The sequence below is a fragment of the Triturus cristatus genome, chromosome 9 (assembly GCF_964204655.1).
Source record: "Triturus cristatus chromosome 9, aTriCri1.1, whole genome shotgun sequence".
NCBI lineage: Eukaryota > Metazoa > Chordata > Amphibia > Caudata > Salamandridae > Triturus > Triturus cristatus.
Window position 1 is genome coordinate 566,032,191 of NC_140592.1, and position 18,238 is coordinate 566,050,428.

The window sequence follows — 18,238 nt, forward strand, 5'->3', positions numbered from 1 at the left end:
TGGGTGCATCTGTAAATGCCTAGCCAGTTCGTTAATGGACATAAACCGCGTATTGTCTAAATTAGGAGCATTCAAATGCACGATGAATAAAGTTCACTAAATGTTATGCACATTTTTTGCTTACATTTCTGCTTATTTTTTAACAGTGCCTGCAAATACAATGATGTATCGGTTGTATCTCATTTGGAACACCAGCGTCTTTCTGTATGGTGAGGTTTCAATTTTAAAGCAGCTAATACAGCTGTGAACCATGGAATTTGTTAGAATAACATTGAAAAGGCATGATTGAGTCAAAACAGTTTGCCAGTTTCTTGTCCAGTGTGGCTGAGACAATGACCGAAACAGACTCTTCCGCTGAAGGACTCTCAAGGGTAGAGCCAACCCAGCCGGTCAGTGTATGTAGGCAGCAGGGTAGCGATCACCTGCATGAAAATGCTGCTTGGTACAAGCAGAGTGCCTTTTATTAATTGGTTGTGAAGAGAAGAGTTGTAGTGAGAGGGGAGGTCACCAGATTGTTTCCTCATCTCAGGTGTGAGAAATTATTTCATCAGCCTGGTTCTTGCACAGCGCTTCATCAAAAATCAAGAAGCTGTGCGAGATCACTTGTGAATGTTTGTCTCAAAAGACAATGACACAATGGAGTTACTGTATGTGGTCAAGGCGCGCGCAGTCAATGCTAGCCAGCCTCCATGGGAACCGTTCCAAGGGGGTGTCATACTGCTCCTCAAAGTGTTAGCTATGGCACCACCATCACCAGGGGAAGGGGCTGGAGAAATGTTCCTGACTGAAACCAACAGAAGTGATGTCATCGTTTCTATTAATTGACACACTGGAAGCGGTCCCTGCTTGTGACATACAGCAGATTGTGCCCCCACTGTGTGTCTTTCCAGCAGCATCACTTGCTACCGGGTATCTTTGGAGATCAGGCATCTCTACAGAAAGTGCCTACAACATCCGTAGAAATCAATAAAAAACACATGGACGGAGAGTGTGTTTTACAAATGCATACAAGTTTTCTGCACACGCTAGAACAGGCTGTACATAACCGACAGGCAAGCGGCAGGGTGTGTTGCAGACTGGATACCCCTGGAAAGATATGGGCAATTACAATTTACAAAGAGCATGGGACTGAAGAACCAGGCTGAATTAGACCTGGCGGCGCAGGGTACGCCTGAAATCTTCTGAGTTCGCCTTCCAAGTTACAGTGACACGGAACACTCTGTTAGCATAGGTACTTCAATTTATTTAGCTGCAGCTAGGTACAGTTGTCCCAGAAGTACATCGTAAGTAGGTTCTTAGGAGACTGCCACTTCAATCTGTGGCTCACAATCTTTTGTAGCGCTGGAATCCTCTAAAGCAACAACCCCCCTGCATGTGCAATAAAAATACAAATCATCCACAAAGACACATTCTTCGTACAAGATGCTGGATAATGGGCAATACACATTCTTTCCCTAAGGTCGTGTTCTCTACCCGACCCGACAGGTCAGGTGGCTTAGCCATTCCTTAGTTAAATTACTTTACGACAGGGCGCGTGTGTATGCTGAAGATGATGATTTGTAAAACAGCTGTAGGGGCCGGAGAACGGTCACCAAGGGTCAATAGATGCTTATCTCGAGAATTGGTTGTTTCGAACCGAGGTTCAGGATGGGTTTAGCTCGAGGGAAGAGGAGAGGTCATGTAATATGTACAACAACATAAAATACGAAAGAAACGCTATAGAGGTATAAGGTGCCTGAGTGAGGGCAACAGTGCAACGACGTTACCAAATCAGGATGGGGTCAAATTTGAATTTCCTCAGACCCTCCTTTTGCCATTACTCAGGCAAAGGAAACAGAGGCTGTTGTTAATCTGAATCGACTTCAATGGCCATGAAATCTACAAGCTGTTGTTGCAACATTATTTTTGCATTCCCTGCCTTCTGGGACACAGGATGTGAAAGACACAGGGTGGCGCAGAGCCCGCATATAGCGGGACCACATTGTAGGCAAAGGCAACATGAGAAGAGAATAGCCAAAATCGCTCCGACAAAGGTAAGGATCTTCCATCCCCATATGGACAGTATTTCCCCAATCCACCCCATCAAAGACCAGTTTCCTTCATCCTGGTGAACGGACTCCGCGATCTTATGTAGCTTAGAGATGGCTTGGTATACTGTAGGGGCGTGGTCTGAAATATGAATGCAGCAGCTTGATCCGATCAATTTGCATACGCCCCCACGGTCAGCAAGAATAATATCTAATACCATTCTGTTCTGAAGCGTGACGAGGCGGTCAGCAATGAGTTCTGCAGTGAGATTACTCAAAGCTCCAGCTGTTTCATTGATAGTGGCTTCTACAACTCGAATTAGTTGCCTTATGTCCCTACTGTTAGCTATCGGGCCCCAGAATGGGAGGAGTCCTTTCAAGACATCCCCGGCTTCCTGTCCTGACGTATCCTGGTCAGATGCCACCCCTCTCTTCTGTAAAGGATGGTTGGCATCAGCTATGTATGTAGGGGGCAATAACCAAGCGATATAACAAGTGCCTCTCCAACTACCAGGTAGGGAAGTATAAGCCTTATTTCCACATACGAAGTATGTATTACGCGAGGGAACCATGCGAGGCCAGTCTGTCCCATTCAATGTCACAATATGTTGGCATCTGCTTGTACCCTTATATTCTGACCCCCCTTTTCTAATACAGAATGGTGCTTGTCCGGGTACCACTAGAAAAGTTTGTCCTTTTCTAGAGGTTTTATTGGAGGGCAGAAAGTACAAGTCTGTAGATCTGGTTTGGCGATCGGCATATTCTGATTTCTCATTACTCGTCCCATATATCCTTTTTCTGTCCCGCCAACATAAGTGATACAGATGTACTCCCAAGCTTCTTACGTCTTGGGTGTCACCATCTCCAGAAAATACCCAACTGGCACTCAGTTCCCACCATGCACTACAAGAACCATTAAATGAAAAAGGAAGGGTAATATATGGCATTCCAGTGTTCACTGAACTTGGCAGGAGGCCACAAACCCAACAGTTTGTTGTATTAGTCGCCAATTGATGTTGGTGTAGCATAGAAACAGATGTGTTGTTACGGAATTCACCCCTTCTTGACTCGACATGGGGTGGTAGAGTGACATATGTATGCATTTCAACAGTAACTTTGGTAACAGGCTGCGTAAAAATTGCATGTAGTCCCCATCCTATGCAAGACAATATAATACACATTACAATCAATACTATTAAGACTACTACAAAAGGGTTATGCAATAATTTAAAATGCTTCGTGTTCATTATTCGCGTTTTATCCATTCCCTTTTTAACAGTCATTTCCATCTCTAAAGGTTGCCTGTGACGGGAGGTTGCTTCACTCAGCTGTGATTGTCTGTAGTTTTCTTTGCTTTCCTACAAGTCCCACAGGCCTAGTGCCACAACTTGGGTCACAAGTCTGAGACTTCAGTCACGGCCCTGCAACATGTGGAAATCGGAAAAAAGACAAAGTCAATGAGGAACTATTGAGGGATTTCTATTCAACCTGGGCCTCAAATCGTATCTCTGGGAACCAGGTACAGTTTGTTCTTGGAAAAGGAGATGTGGTCCAGTAGTGCCCAATTTCGATGTCGGTGCTACGGTTGCTTGGAAGGCCTCGCCGTCGTTCTTCTGTGATCTGGCAGAGTCTAGGTGTGCATCGCTAAACAGTTCAAATCTTGGTATTTTTTCACTTTCAGAATCGCCAATTGGGTTACGAACCCACTGATCATAAGGCAAAGGTAAGGGCACTTTCTTGCAATGCACCCCATGCACCCAGTTCTTTTTGCCGACGACCTTCACTGCAGTGCGCGTTGTCAGAAGTACTTGGCGGGGTTCTCTCCAGCGAGGTTCCAAGTTCTTTGACCTCTGGAAGTTTTTAACACAAACCCAGTCTCCCGGCCGTATGGTATGACCAGGATCAGTTGAAGCCTGAGGCAAAGTATCTTGTACCTGTTGGTGAAGGACACGTAGCTTAGTGGTGAGTTCATACAAATAATCAATTAACAATGGATGCTCTATCTCGGAGTATTTCTTGGGCCTTGGGACTCCCCAAACATTTGCCGGGCGTCCGAACACAACCTCATAGGGACTAAGCCCCATACGGGAATGGGTGGTTCTTCTGGTAGATAAGAGAGCCAGGGGCAAGGCATCAGGCCAAGCCAGACCCGTGCTGGCTTGAATTTTCGCTAACTTAAGCTTGAGAGTGCCATTATAGCATTCCACCAAACCTGCTGACTGGGGATGGTTTGCTGCGTGGAACTTTTGCTTGATGCCAAGACCAGCACATACTTTCTGCATGATCTGGCCCACAAATTCACTCCCGTTGTCACTCCAAATAATTCTAGGTAACCCAAATCTCGGCAGAAATTCCTTTAAGAGGACTTTCGCCGTTGATTGAGCAGTATTATCTTTCAGAGGATAGGCTTCTATCCATCGGGAGAAGGCACATACCACAACAAGGACGTACTTCAAATTGTTACATCGTTCCATGTGAATGTAATCTATTTGTAATACCTCAAAAGGGTACGTTGGGGGAGCAAAGTGGCCTGCCGGTGTTGGTGTTCCCTTTCCCGGGTTATGCATCAAACATACAATACAGTGCTTAACCAGATTGTCTGCGCATTTAGGTATCCCCACATTCTGCCATACTGGGGCCAGAAGTTTGCATATACCTTTTGCGCTGATGTGGGCTGGACCATGAGCCATGGTCACTATTGGTAGCACGTAAGCATCTGGTAATAACCAGCGTTGATGCTCTGACAAATCTGTCCAGCACCCTGTCACATCCAACCTTCCCATACTTTCTTCCCACGTACTTAATTCCGTCTCTGTGGCTTCCGCCTGGATCATTTTCACACTGTCCACAGTATTCTCAAACATCCCACCTTGTGCAACCCATCTAGCGGAGTCCACAACGTACATGCGGCTAGTGGTGTCCTTAGCTGTCTCTTTCGCTATCTGGTCTGCAAAAGCATTTCCTTGACCTACATCATCAGCAATCTTCCTATGTGCGCTACACTTTACAATTGCTATCTGAGTGGGCAAGGTAAGCGATTCAAGAAGGTAATTTACCAATTGGCCATGCTGTATCTTAGTGCCATGGGATGTGAGAAAACCTCTTTCCTTCCACAGGCGGCCAAAACTATGGGCCACTCCAAACGCATACTGACTATCAGTGAACACATTCACCCTTTTTAGGTCTCGCCTGATCCAGCGCTTGCGCTGATCTGGCCGAGACATTTTGTATACAGGCTTTTCAAAGTGCTGCCGTGGCCTAAAGCTTCAGTGCACGTGAACGTGCACGCGCGCAGCGCCATGTGTCTTTCCTCCGTAGCACGCGATCATAATCGCGATCACTTTCACTTTCGCATTGCCATAGCTTGTTTTAAATCCTGCCCGCTCCTGTCCTCCTGTACTTATTTTTCTTTTCCCTCCCAACTGCCGTCTCGTCCCTTTTTCCCAACTCCCTCCCACAGTTTAAAACGTTCACCCATTGGAGAGGGTGCATGACTTGGCGTGCTGTTTATATATGCATAGTACTACTGTGGTGGAAAGTGTGCTAACCGACAGCAGCCTTCTATGCACCTCGGATGCTGCTCACTGTACGGTGCGTGCAGGTAATATACGGTGCAGTAGGTGTCCGAACCCCATCAATGCTGCTGTGGTGATGTGTTGAAATACGTTCTTGTTTGTGTTTTCTTGCCGACCTGCCGCACGCCATCGGCTAGCTCCACAACAGCGACTTCCTCCTTACAAGAGATGTGCGAGAATAGTCAAATCTCAGTTTCTTTTTTAAGCACTCTCTTCTGTTTTGAATAGAAACAACAAACACCCTCACCTTCATTGCACCAGGCTGGCAGAGCAAAGTGACTTCCTTTCCCATTGGCGTGGGGCAGATGGCTTATTACTCGGAAGGCCAATACCGCCAACAGGCAGCTGGCTTGCTACCGCAAAGCCTCTCCCTGCAGGTCTGTGCCCTGTCAACCATCCTATGTTTCATTCGCCCTATGTTTGCATTGCAAGCCTGCGCACACCCTCCCAGAAACACTGCCACTCTCACTGTTTCAGACACCACATGGGTCGGTGTCTTTGTGAAGGCCGGTCAGGAGGGCGAATCCATCACCTCAATGTGGGGCATATTTACAAGCCCCTTGCGCCTCTTTTGCGTCATTTTTCCCATGTTAAAAGTGATGCAAAAGTGGCGCAAGGGGCTTGTAAATCTGCCCCTGTGTGTTTTGGCACTTCCTGCTTGGCGCTTTCTCTGGCTGCCAGTACTTTGATCATCTCTCTCCTCTTGACCTGCTGCGGCTGTGTATACTAGTCCCTCTCCTCACGCCCTTTTATCACAAAAAAAAACCTGTAACTTCCACAATTGTGCTTTCTCACACCCAGTCATTCACATTTTGCTCCTCCGTTATTGTTTTTGCTGACCCCTCCTACCCGCCCCTTGTTTTAGCCATCCCTCTTGCCTACCCCTGTTTCTTCTCTCTCCAGCACTCCCATCCCTGTATCTTCTCAACCTCCCAACCCCACTGGTTGTTTATTCTCCCCGCAAAAGGTAAAAAAAAAGCACTATGAAGCATCCAGTGCTGACCGCTACACAGCACTCTTTTTTTTTATCATCTGTTTATTCACCCCCCTATTATCTCGGGTACTGTGGGAGAAGCTTCTGTTGTTTGAAGTTTCTACTTTTGAGGGTGTCAGGTTTCTAGAGGTTACTGTACATGCATTTTTAAGGCGACAATCCCTTCTGTTGAAGTTGAGCACAGTAAACGCTCTTCAAAGGTGTAGTCCAGGTTACTAAATAACAACGTGTATTTGTAAAATACATGTTCACTCTCGGAGTCTCTTGGAACTGATAACGTATTTGCTGTTGCTTGCGCCAATGGTACTGAAGTGGCAACCTTGCAAGGACCAATGGTAGTGCGGGCTTGCCGGGATTCGAACCGTGGCAAAGCAGGCAGACACAGATTAATGATGTATGCAACTGGTTTATGTTGGGCTGATAGGCCAGCCATCTTTGCACTCCTTCTGTTACTAACTCACCTGTGAGGCAGATACTGCACTACTGTGAAAAAGAAAAACGATGAAATTGATTTCGAAACTAGAAATCAAAATCTTCCAAGTCAGCCTGCTTCTCTATAAAATATCCTGAAACCCAGCCCAGAGCTCCTGTCAATGTTCAGCGCTCCGGCGTGTTCCACAAACACATAAACATCCATATATGCATGCACACATACAAGAGGGTGAATACTAGAGCGCTACCGAGGAACACTCCAGTGCTCAAACACTCACAACCAGATCTCACTTCAGTGAATGCAACACACAAGGTTGTGTTGCGGTTAAATTGGCTTTAAATCACCAATGTTAACCTTGAATTTATAATTTCATAATTTTCAACTGTCAAACTAACAACAAAGATATGCTGGCATTGTCTGGTTCCAGTTTATACTGTGTCTGAGCACAGTAGAAAAGAGTGAACGCTGCAAACTATTGGCATCTCACTGATTTAAACGTTCAGTCAATACACTGGTGTCCAAACCATGGCACACTCGCCACTCTCTTGACTTTATGGGGCCTATTATCAAGAACGGCGTTAAAATTATCGGCGCTTTAGCGGCAGGATACTGCTGCTAAATCAGCGATAATGAGCTCGATAATATGCCCTTGAGAATTCCAATAGAAGCCCATGTTCTAGTGTGAACATGGGCTTCTATTGGAATTCTCTAGGGCATATTATCATGCCCATTATCGCCGCTTAAGCGGCAGTTTCCGCAGCGATAATTTTAACGCCGTTCTTGATAATATGCCCCTATGTTTCGTAATTGCCCTTGGAGCACAGGTTAGTGCTAAGATTTTTAACAGTTTTGACAATCACATTTTACTGCCTTCCTCTCGCATTAAGGCAACCTAGGATAATATGCCGCATGGCTAAACAATTATAAGATCCTAAAAGCGAGAGCTGTTGGATATGCCAATGCTTGTTTCCCTTGCACTTCTTTCCACCTGTATTTTTTGATTCATGCTCCTCCCGTTTAATCCTCCCCTCTGTTTCTACATACACCTGTCGCCTTTTAGACATCCCTCCTTACCGTCTTCTCATTCAGTTATACAGTCTTTCATGCTTCATATTTTACCGCAATTTCTATTCTAGTTATTATTACTTTCGTCCTATTCTTTGCTCCTGCTGCCCAGTCAGTTTCAATTTCTCCATTGTGTTTACCCTCTTGTTTATGCTGCAGTCAACGGCGATTTCAAGAACCTCAAATACTGTGATGATTTACTTTAATTTCGGAGAACGTTAGTTATACAGTTGTTGAACGAAGTGTTGTATGCAAATTATAATTTGGCACATCTAGTCAACAAGTTCTAGCATGAGCACTATGATTGTATACTATAAAACTATAGATACAATTGTGGATAGCTCTTCTGAATTCGGTGTATTTTGTTATCTGTATACAGTAAACTATACTCTGCTGCCTACACCCTCTTTGCATAAGAATCCATTTGCAAAACTTGCTGTTGGGCTAGTGGAAGTTCAAACCTTCGAATGGCAACAGATAGTATTATAAATGGGTAACAATTAGTTATGCTAATTTTTTTTGCATATCGGTTCTAAGTGGTATCAGTTAGACTAGAGTAAAGCTCGAGTTACCTCTGATGTCATTCAGAGCGCCAGGTTAAAAACATCACTGTAATTCCTTTGTGACGCAGCAACAGTTGTTCTGTGACCCCCCTGTTGTTTTGTGATAGCAGTGAATTACTGGATTTAGAATATGAGAGCCACGCCTAGTGCATAGAATTATAGATGGGTAACAGTGAGCTACGGGGAGGTCAACATCCCTGTTACTAACAGTAACCATCTGTTATTCTATGTAAATGATAGAGGCTTGCTGTGGCACAAACCATAACAAGCATTTACAATGCAATAGGTCTCGCATTTACGCGAGTTTGAGCTATTCACATTGCACATAACAATGCCTTTTATTTGTGTTTTCGTTTTTCAAACATAAATAATAGGCATCGTCATTTACAATGCCAATAGCTTAAACTCGCGTAAATGCGAGACCTATTGCATTGCAAATGCTTGTTCCTTCAGCCAACACACACGCTCTAGTCAGTGCTATCAATTCAGCTGCCTGGGCTGAATTATGCATAATCCGTGCTGTTTCTACAACAGTGTACAAGGTAGTGACTGCATAGGCTGCAGTGGTTTCGCCATTGGGAAGCTTAAAACAGGAACCGTCCCCCCATAGGGTCCCATCCGGGTCCGGGAGTGGAGTACCCTTCAAATCAACTCTGCCTCTTGTCTCTTCCTCCGTGCGGAGGAAACAATCATGTTGCTCCGGTGTACTATTTTCTGCTGGAATCGGCAGCAATGTTGCCGGGTTCAGGACATTACATCGTTTAATGTGTATGTGGCTAGCCAAGAGTGTAAGTTCATACCCCGAAAGGCGGGCACTCGTAAGGTGTTGCGTCTTTGTTCTGTTTAGGAGGGTGTCTACTGCATGTGGCACCATGACAATGAGGGTATTATCTAATACCAATGTGGCAGACTGGCGAATGGAAACTGCTGCTGCTGCTGCTGCTCTCAAACAGCTAGGTAAAGCCTTGGCCACTGGATCTAATGTGGCAGAGAAATAGGCACAGGGACGTTGCTTGTCCCCAAACGAGCAAGAAAAAACAGAAAACAGCTCGCAAAGTGTCTACCTGCTGAGAAGCAGGTGTTGATCAGCTATCCCATTTTTAATTGTGTAAAAACACAAAAAAAAAACTGAAATTGATCCAAACTTGAGGGCACAGACTCCATCCACAAGGGCAAAAAACGATTGTAAAGACCTGAAGCATACACCCCAAAAAGTGAGAATCAAATCGACCCAACAATCTAAAATCGACCCAACAATCTCATTTTCCGTCTCAAGTAGTGCGGATTGGAGCATGGAACAAGTGGACAGCGATGTAGCAGAACAAAATCAATCTGCAGCGAGTCCACAAAGTGATTCACATCATAAGGTGATTACCCCTAATCAAAAAGCGTATACATCGCAGCAGAGCAAAAAATTCAACATTAATGAGCCTGATCAAAATAAGCGTGAGGCAATCAAACAGGGATGTCAAAGGATGGTCATTAAAGGTACGGAAAATAACAAGAAGGCATTGCCCATCCAGATCACTATTCCAAATGCCAATTGCAGATCAGGCAAAAGTAATAACAAAAACGTTAGGACCATCACAGCCAAAGTTGATAAGGGCCGTTACGATCAATTGCAAGTAATACTAACTTCAGGGAATAATGAATCACAACAAAACATTGAATTAACAAATGTAGTAAAACTTGGACCCAGTCCCACGTCTGTTGCCAGGGAAAAAGGGCGCTATATACAAAATGGCGGACTAACACGAGATTGCAAGGATGGAATTCCCCAGGGTAGTATACCAATCGAACAGCCTCAGAAGAATGCTAATAAGCAAATTACAAAACAACCGTGTGTTGACACAAAGGGCCACGGAAGCCACAAAACAAGAAGGACTTGGCCAATCGATAAAACACGCCTCACTCGTGAATTAACATCAGTTTCAGAAACTGCAACAGTAGGAAGGTTACTCTTCATTCCAAATTATAAAATACAAGGTATACAAGACTATCTAAACCGAGGAAACATTCTTCATTTGTCATCCGCAATCACAAGTCTTAGCCAAATAACTACAGCTGATCTACTCTCAATAGAATTCATCTCCCTCGGAGACAATGTAGCAAAGGAAGGCACATTGACAACATGGAGCAACGAGGGAATCGTCAAGAGCATTCTTGCTGAAACCAACAAGTTCGAGGAGTGGGGAATTAGTCTGAAAGAAGAAGTAAAACCGGGATATCCATCCCCCCTCCTAAGGAAGCATGGCAAAAGAGAAGATCGCATACGGGCAAGTCAACTCACTCATTCTGTACTACATGGTGCCAGGGGAGCAGAAAATGACAAAAATGATAGCCGGGGTCCGATACAGCGTATTCATGACGATTGAACCTGTCGCCAGGTAGACAAAGTAGAGGGTAATTCGATCAAACTCCTCTCCTGGAATATCGCAGGAGCAAAAGCCATTTTAAATGATACTAGAAAAACAGACACCTGGGGCATGTATGACATCATAGCCCTCCAGGAAACATGGTTAATGGAGCCAATTGATGTACCAGGTAGATTATGTTTCCATGCTATCGCGACCCGCACTCAGCGCCACGGGCGAGCCAAGGGCGGACTGACAGTATACATATCCACCGCACTCAAGATCAAGGCCTCTCAATTGCCCATATCATCGGCAGATATGCAAATTATTAAACTAGATGGGACGTCCCATGGTAAAAATGGAACAATCATCCTAATTAATGTATAAGCCCACCCGAAAAACGCTTTTAAAAAGGAGCTCTTTAAACGCATCAATAATGTCATCTCTAACCTTCGCCTTGAACAACCAAAATGGGATATAATTTTGACAGGCGATTTCAATGCCAATCTTCTGCATTGCCCGGAAGAAGAGGATCACATTAATATAGCAAATGAGCAGTGGGGCGTAGAACCCCAGGAGATCCCACCTGCAAAGAAGACGGATACAGCTGGTAGGCATTTGATGCGGGACCTTGAGCATATCGGGTTAAGGGTGTTAAATGGAAGATACGTGCAAGATAAACCACCATCTATAACCTACATAGGTCACGGAACAAGTTCAATTTTGGACTACACAATAGTCACACTACCCTTGCTAAGACTGATAAAAAAAAATCAAATGATCAGCTCATTAGATAGTGACCATTCAATGCAACATATTGAAATACAACTCTCTCCTTCAAGGTACCAACAAGTACAAACAATGGTAGGCAAAGTATCTACAATCAACCTGAAGAGATTGAGGTGGACAAGTACCACCCTACCACAAATAGCGTTGGATGCCAAGAAGGAACTCCAATCCTTAGTCTTAGACAAGGATCTGTGTTCTGAGACTTGGACTGATTACTTAAACAAGTTACCCAGGACAAGTATCAATACTAAAAAGAAGGCTAACTCAACACACAGTGCTGCCTTTTCAAAAGCCACACTTACTTTGAGAAGACGCTTGCGGAAATCCACAAGACGAGCACAAGGCCAAAAGGCAAATTCGAGTTCTTGGCAAGAAGTTCGAAGAATAAGGAAACTTTACAAGAAGCTAATCTGGACGGAGAAAAAACATCAAGCCAATGAGTTCTGGACTAAACTTTTGTATAACATAAAAAAATCCGACACCAGGGCCTTTTGGCTGCAAGTCAACTCTTTGAGCAGATCAGCACAAGTCATAAGTATGACTTGCATAACCGAAAGCGCATGGGCCCAACACATAGCCGAGACTTTCTCAATAAGATCAACCTTGCAGTCGCCAGCAGCTACCTTGAGCACAGTGGCTTTGGAAAACATACCAAATGACTGGCCAAACAAGTACAAAATCCAACAGGAAAGTCTAGACCAATCACTGCGGACAAGCGACGAACTACAAATAGCACAAATAATCAGAAGAAGTAGGCAAGACAGCGCGCCAGGACCGAATGGCATCCCGCAGGCAATTTATAAGGAGGACCCACAATATTGGGCTGGCAAATTTAACCTCCTGTTTCGATCTATAAACAACACACGTCAGCTCCCAGAAAGCTGGAGGGGAGCAACTATTAATCCAATTTACAAAGGCGGAGATCGCAAAAACCCGGCCAATTATCGGTTGATAGCTCTCATTGATGCAGAAGCTAAATACTATGCATCCTTAGTACTAGCGGATCTTGCAAAATGGTCTGAAACCAACAAAAAAATCCCGATAAACCAGACAGGGTTCTGCCGCGGAATTCGCACAATGGCAAACATTATGGCCCTGAGCCTAGTCGCGGAAAAATGTTTACAAAATCACCAAGCACTTTATGTCTGTTTCATAGACTTTAAGGCGGCCTTTGACCGTGTTAGCAGGCACTTACTTTGGTATAAACTGAAGCAGCATGGCCTGCCTGACTCAATCTTAAATCCAATCATTGACCTGCACACCAACACCTGGATGCAGGTAAAGATTGACAACGGCCAGCGGCTAACTCGAAAGATCAGCACCTTTGATGGTCTAAAACAAGGCTGCGTGCTGGCACCCCATCTCTTCAATCTATTCATGGCTGATTTAACATCAAACTTGGATCAGATCAACGCTCATCCACCATGGCTAGGACACCTGCGTGTTACACATTTATCCTATGCCGATGATGTGCTCTTACTCAGCCAGACAAAAATTGGTTTACAACGCCTATTGCAAGAACTGACCAGATATACAAAATCAAACTTATTAGAAATAAACAGTAAGAAGATAAAGATCATGGTTATAACTCGCCGCCATAAAGCGCCACCAGTATTCGTAATAGATAAGAATAAATTGGAAGTGGTGGAAAGTTATAAGTATCTGGGGGTACAACTAGACAAGCGCCTAAACTTCGTAACGCATTTGAATGCCATCGAAAAGAAGGGGATTGCCTTGTTACACGCCTTCAGTAATTTAGCAATTAAACTTAAAGGCCCTATGTTCAATCCACTCCTAAACGTAATGAAAGCAAAGTTACTGCCAACAATATCTTACGGGAGCGTATTAGATCATGGGATGAGTGCACAGCTTATAGAAAATATACAAAAAAAATCTACAAGCGTGTATTTGGTTTGCCAAATAATGCATCACCTGCACAAGTGCGACTCGAATTTGGTCTGCAATCACAAGTTGTGTTAAAAAAATACGAGACTGTCAAATTTTGGTACGATGTCTGGATGAACCAGGAAACAGAGATTTATCGAGCCATGTGGGAAGCAATTCATAATAGTCCTAATTCCCAGTATGCCAAATTTTTAAAAACCTCTTTAGAAACAACAGAATTGGCCCCACTTTGGGAAACCAGGCTTCCGGTATCACTGTTCAAACAAACAGCAAAGAAGGCGGCCAGCAGGCATTCGTTAATTAACGACAAGTTATCCCATAGTCATCGTGAACATGCTTGGATGACAATACAATCATATAAAAAGCTGGTTCCGGCAGCATATCTACAACTTGCCTTCTCAGCATATAACAAATCAAGATATCTCACATTGAGGCTGGGTAACTTACCAACAAACTTTGATCAACCAAAATGGCAGATGCAAGAAATGAAAGGGTGCGAATTGTGTGGAGCAAGAAAACAGGACTTAATTCATTTGATCTGCATCTGTCCCGCAATGAATTTGGAACGTCGAAGCAGACTAAAGGCGAAGTTCAATGAAATCGGAGTACGTACCTGCCGGTCCGCTATTATACAAATACTGTGTTCTGTGGACCCTCAACTAATTTGCAGAGTAGTACAATTCATAACTAATTTTGAGAAAAAGAGAGGAACCCTTGTAAAGTCCTAATCTCCATCATGAACTTGCACTTTAAACACGAACATTCTCCCTGTCCCAGATACAACAATCTTTAAGCATGAGAATAATTTTTATAAATTTTATGAATCATTTCCTGTTCATTTGCTGTATAATTTCCATCTTTTCTCTTTTAAATTCAGGTATTTTAAATTTTTGTAATGGTTTTAATTAACTGTACAATAAAGCATCCATCCTGTCCCCAAATCGTTGCGTTAAAACTGATAATGCGCAACCTTCTATCTCATGAACATAGAATGTGAAAGGTTTACTGTAATCAGGAGTACCTAACACAGGAGCAGAGCACAAGGCAGTACGTAAATCAGTGAAACTTTTCTGGCATTCCGCTGACCATGGGAGAGGGTGTGGTGTGTCTTTAAGAGTCAGTGCCAACAAGGGTTTTGCCAGAAGGGAGAAATTGGGGATCCATTGTCTACAGTAAGAGGTAATACCTAAAAAGGCACGCACCTCTTTTTGCGTACATGGAATAGGCATTTGGGCAATTGCTTGGATACGTTCTGGGGTCAATCGTCGTCCCTCCTTTGACAAGAGATGACCTAGATAGGTAACCTCTTGGCAACAATATTGCAATTTAGACGGTGAAACCTTGTGGTGGTGGTCAGATAAGTGGCGTAACAATGAAACAGTGGCCTTTTTACAATTGTCCTCTAAATCTGCTGCAACCAACAGGTCATCCACATATTGAATAAGAGTGGCACCTGGTGGTAAAGGCATAGTGTTGAGCTGTGATTTTAATGCTTGACTGTAAATGGAGGGGCTCTCGCAATACCCTTGAGGAGCCCTCTTGAACCGGAAGCTTCGGCCTGCTAAGGAGAAGCCAAAAATATCCCTACTCTCCTCAGCAATAGGTATGCTGAAAAACGCATTTTTGAGGTCAATGACAGAAAACCAGGAAGCTGAGGCAGGTATCATTGTCAATATGGCATTAATGTCTGGGACAACGGGGAATTGAGGTACTACAATCTTATTGACTTCTCTGAGATCAATCACAAAACGATAAACAGGTGGCTGGGAGCGGTCGGTCCGTTTAAAAACGGGCAGAACAGGGCTGTTGCATACATTTCCCCTAGTCTCTTCGACCACACCATTTTGTACCAAATCGTGAACTATAGTTAAAAGAGCCTTTTCGCCGTCACTGGAAATTTTATATTGTGGAATGCGAGGGAATTTAACATTGGGCTTAATGGTTACAATATAGGGTGGAATTTGTAAGAGGCCCACATCATTGGGGCCCGTGGCCCATAGGGTGGCAGAAAGAGACTGTAATTCAGGAGGAAGCTGGTCTGTGGACAAATACATCGATGACGTCAATTTCTTACCTAGGGTAAGACGCACACCAGAAGGAGAACAGTGCAATGTTGCATACAATTTTTTAAATAAATCCAAACCCAACAAATTTTCACCACAACCGGTTGTTAAAAGAATCGGGGCCTCCAATTTGTAAAGACCTATTGAAATGGGCAAAGGGCGTGAAACTGGGTTCTGAACTGGGGCGCCAGAAAAACCCACAGAAACATTCGTACAGCCAGACAAAGGTGCCCCAGGGAGTTTAGAGTGGATCATAGAGCTCTTTGTCGCACCAGTGTCTAATAGGAATGGTTCTGTAACACCTAGTGCTACCACATCAACATAAGGCCCGTTTTGGTCCACTGGAATTGATACTACTCCCTTACTTTGTCCAAGGCTGCTCTAAGTAGATTGGCAATTCTGGCTCTCATCCTCTGTATAGTAATCATCATTGTAATAGTTGGTAGACTGAACATTGCGCTGGAGTTTTCAGGGGGCATGGAACGCTGGTTAAGAGGCTGTGTGCCCCGCCCTCTACCTCTCCATGCTGACTGATCACCACCCCGGCCTCGCGACCCGGGGATGCCGCTGGTACGCTGTAACAAAACTGGGCAATTATATTTTAAATGGCCGTCTTCTTTACAATAGGCGCATTGATTCTGGGCCAGCGCCGGTCGGGGAATAAAAGGCCCAGACCTCTGCCCAGACCTCTGCAACGGTCTCTGAAATTGTGGAGGCAGCTGATAATCCTGTTGGGCAGGGCGAGGAGGATAAGCCTGTTGCAAGAGAACTTTCGTTTTCAGTTCTTTCGTCTTCTTATCTAGTTTCTCTCTCTCCTCTTTATCCCTATTCTCATAATACTGAGCAGTGGCCAGTATCTGGGCAGAAGATGACACGGCCCACGCACTTTCGGAATTCTTTAATTTATTTGATATTTCCGGAACCAAATTAGACACAAATTTATCTACAAACAGTCGTTGGCCACCTTCCGTGCTCATATCCTGACCACTATGATCGATGAACGTCTCCTCAAAACGAGTGAAGAAATCAGAGACATTTTCGTCGGCTTTTTGCTTACAAGCTGCTAGTTTATCCCAATTAACTCGTAGAGGGGGCATCATAGTTTTCAATAAGGCAATAATTCTAGATGGGAGTTCCGTCACTAACGGCTCCGGTTTAGCACCACCCACTTGGAGTCTGTCTGCGGCAAGTATGGCAGCCCAATAACCCCCCAATTCCGCAGGGTGGTCTTCCTTACGAATTCTGGCCCATAATGGTTGTGGTACTACATTACCCATGAGCATGTCTATGTCGGCCAAATTCATAACACATGCGTCGACAGTTTGGGACAACTCTTTATAATACCCAGCGGGATTTTTACGGGGGTCCGGTAACGACTGCTTGAGGGCCAATACTTCGGGACGTTTCCAAGGAACGTGCACCCACACACGCTGGAAGTGAGCAGGTATAAGAGGATTGTTTCCCTGAGCTGCGACTTCCTCTCTCCACACTGGGGGAACCTCCCTCATAGGGTAGTGCTTTAATTTTCGCCTAACAGAAGAATCGCGTTTCGGCAAAGACCGGCAAGCAAACATCATTCTGAACGTGACGAGCTTCCCTACCGCGTCCTCGACCTCAGCGCCCACAATCGATCCTTTATCAAACTCAGCCTGTACATCTAGCAGGCCCTGGGGAACTGGCCCCAATCCCAGATCTTCCCATTCTTGACTTAAAACATTACACATCACATCAAAAACGTATCTTTGTGTCGGCGCTTCCCACTGGTTAAAGGTAATCATAATATCCTGCAAATTATACTGGGAGCCCTTCGTGGCCCACCGTCGGGCAAGGAGGTCTAGCACTTCCCGTTCGTCAGGACCGGGGAGCTGGCTACGAGTTTGCCTGCGAGGAGGAACGGGGGCAGTTTGCAAAGTCCCAAAGATAGGGGACAAAAGGCCGGAAACTGTATCAATCATCCGCTTCCGAGCAGAGGGGGAATTCGTCATTAGGACAGGAGACATAATATTGGACGGAGCAGGTGAGGGGGTAGCATTTACGAAGGGAGCCGAAGGCAAGGGAGAGCTCGGTAATACCGGAAGAGGCTGTAATGGGAGTGCAGGAACCAATTGGGGAGCGGCGGGTGTAACAACAGGTGGGGCAGGTACTAACAATAAGGGTGCATTCACTCCTGGGGGAGGCGGCAGTACGGGAGGTACATTAGTCCCTTGCGCATAGGGCGGTGGTAGTCTCAACAGGTGGGACATTAAGGGATCCTTCTCAGGGTCCGCATTTTTCTCTGCAGGGGGTGTTGGCAACACTGGATAACATCTATCGACTGCCATACGATGTTGCCTATCTAAAACCTCAATTGCACGATCTGTCTCGTCACTTTTAAATTGCTGAGCAGCTTGTACAATAGTCATATTTCTCCTATCTTTTTTAGCTTGTTTCATTTCTTTCTGTTTGGCCTCCTTGCGCCATAAGCGAAAGG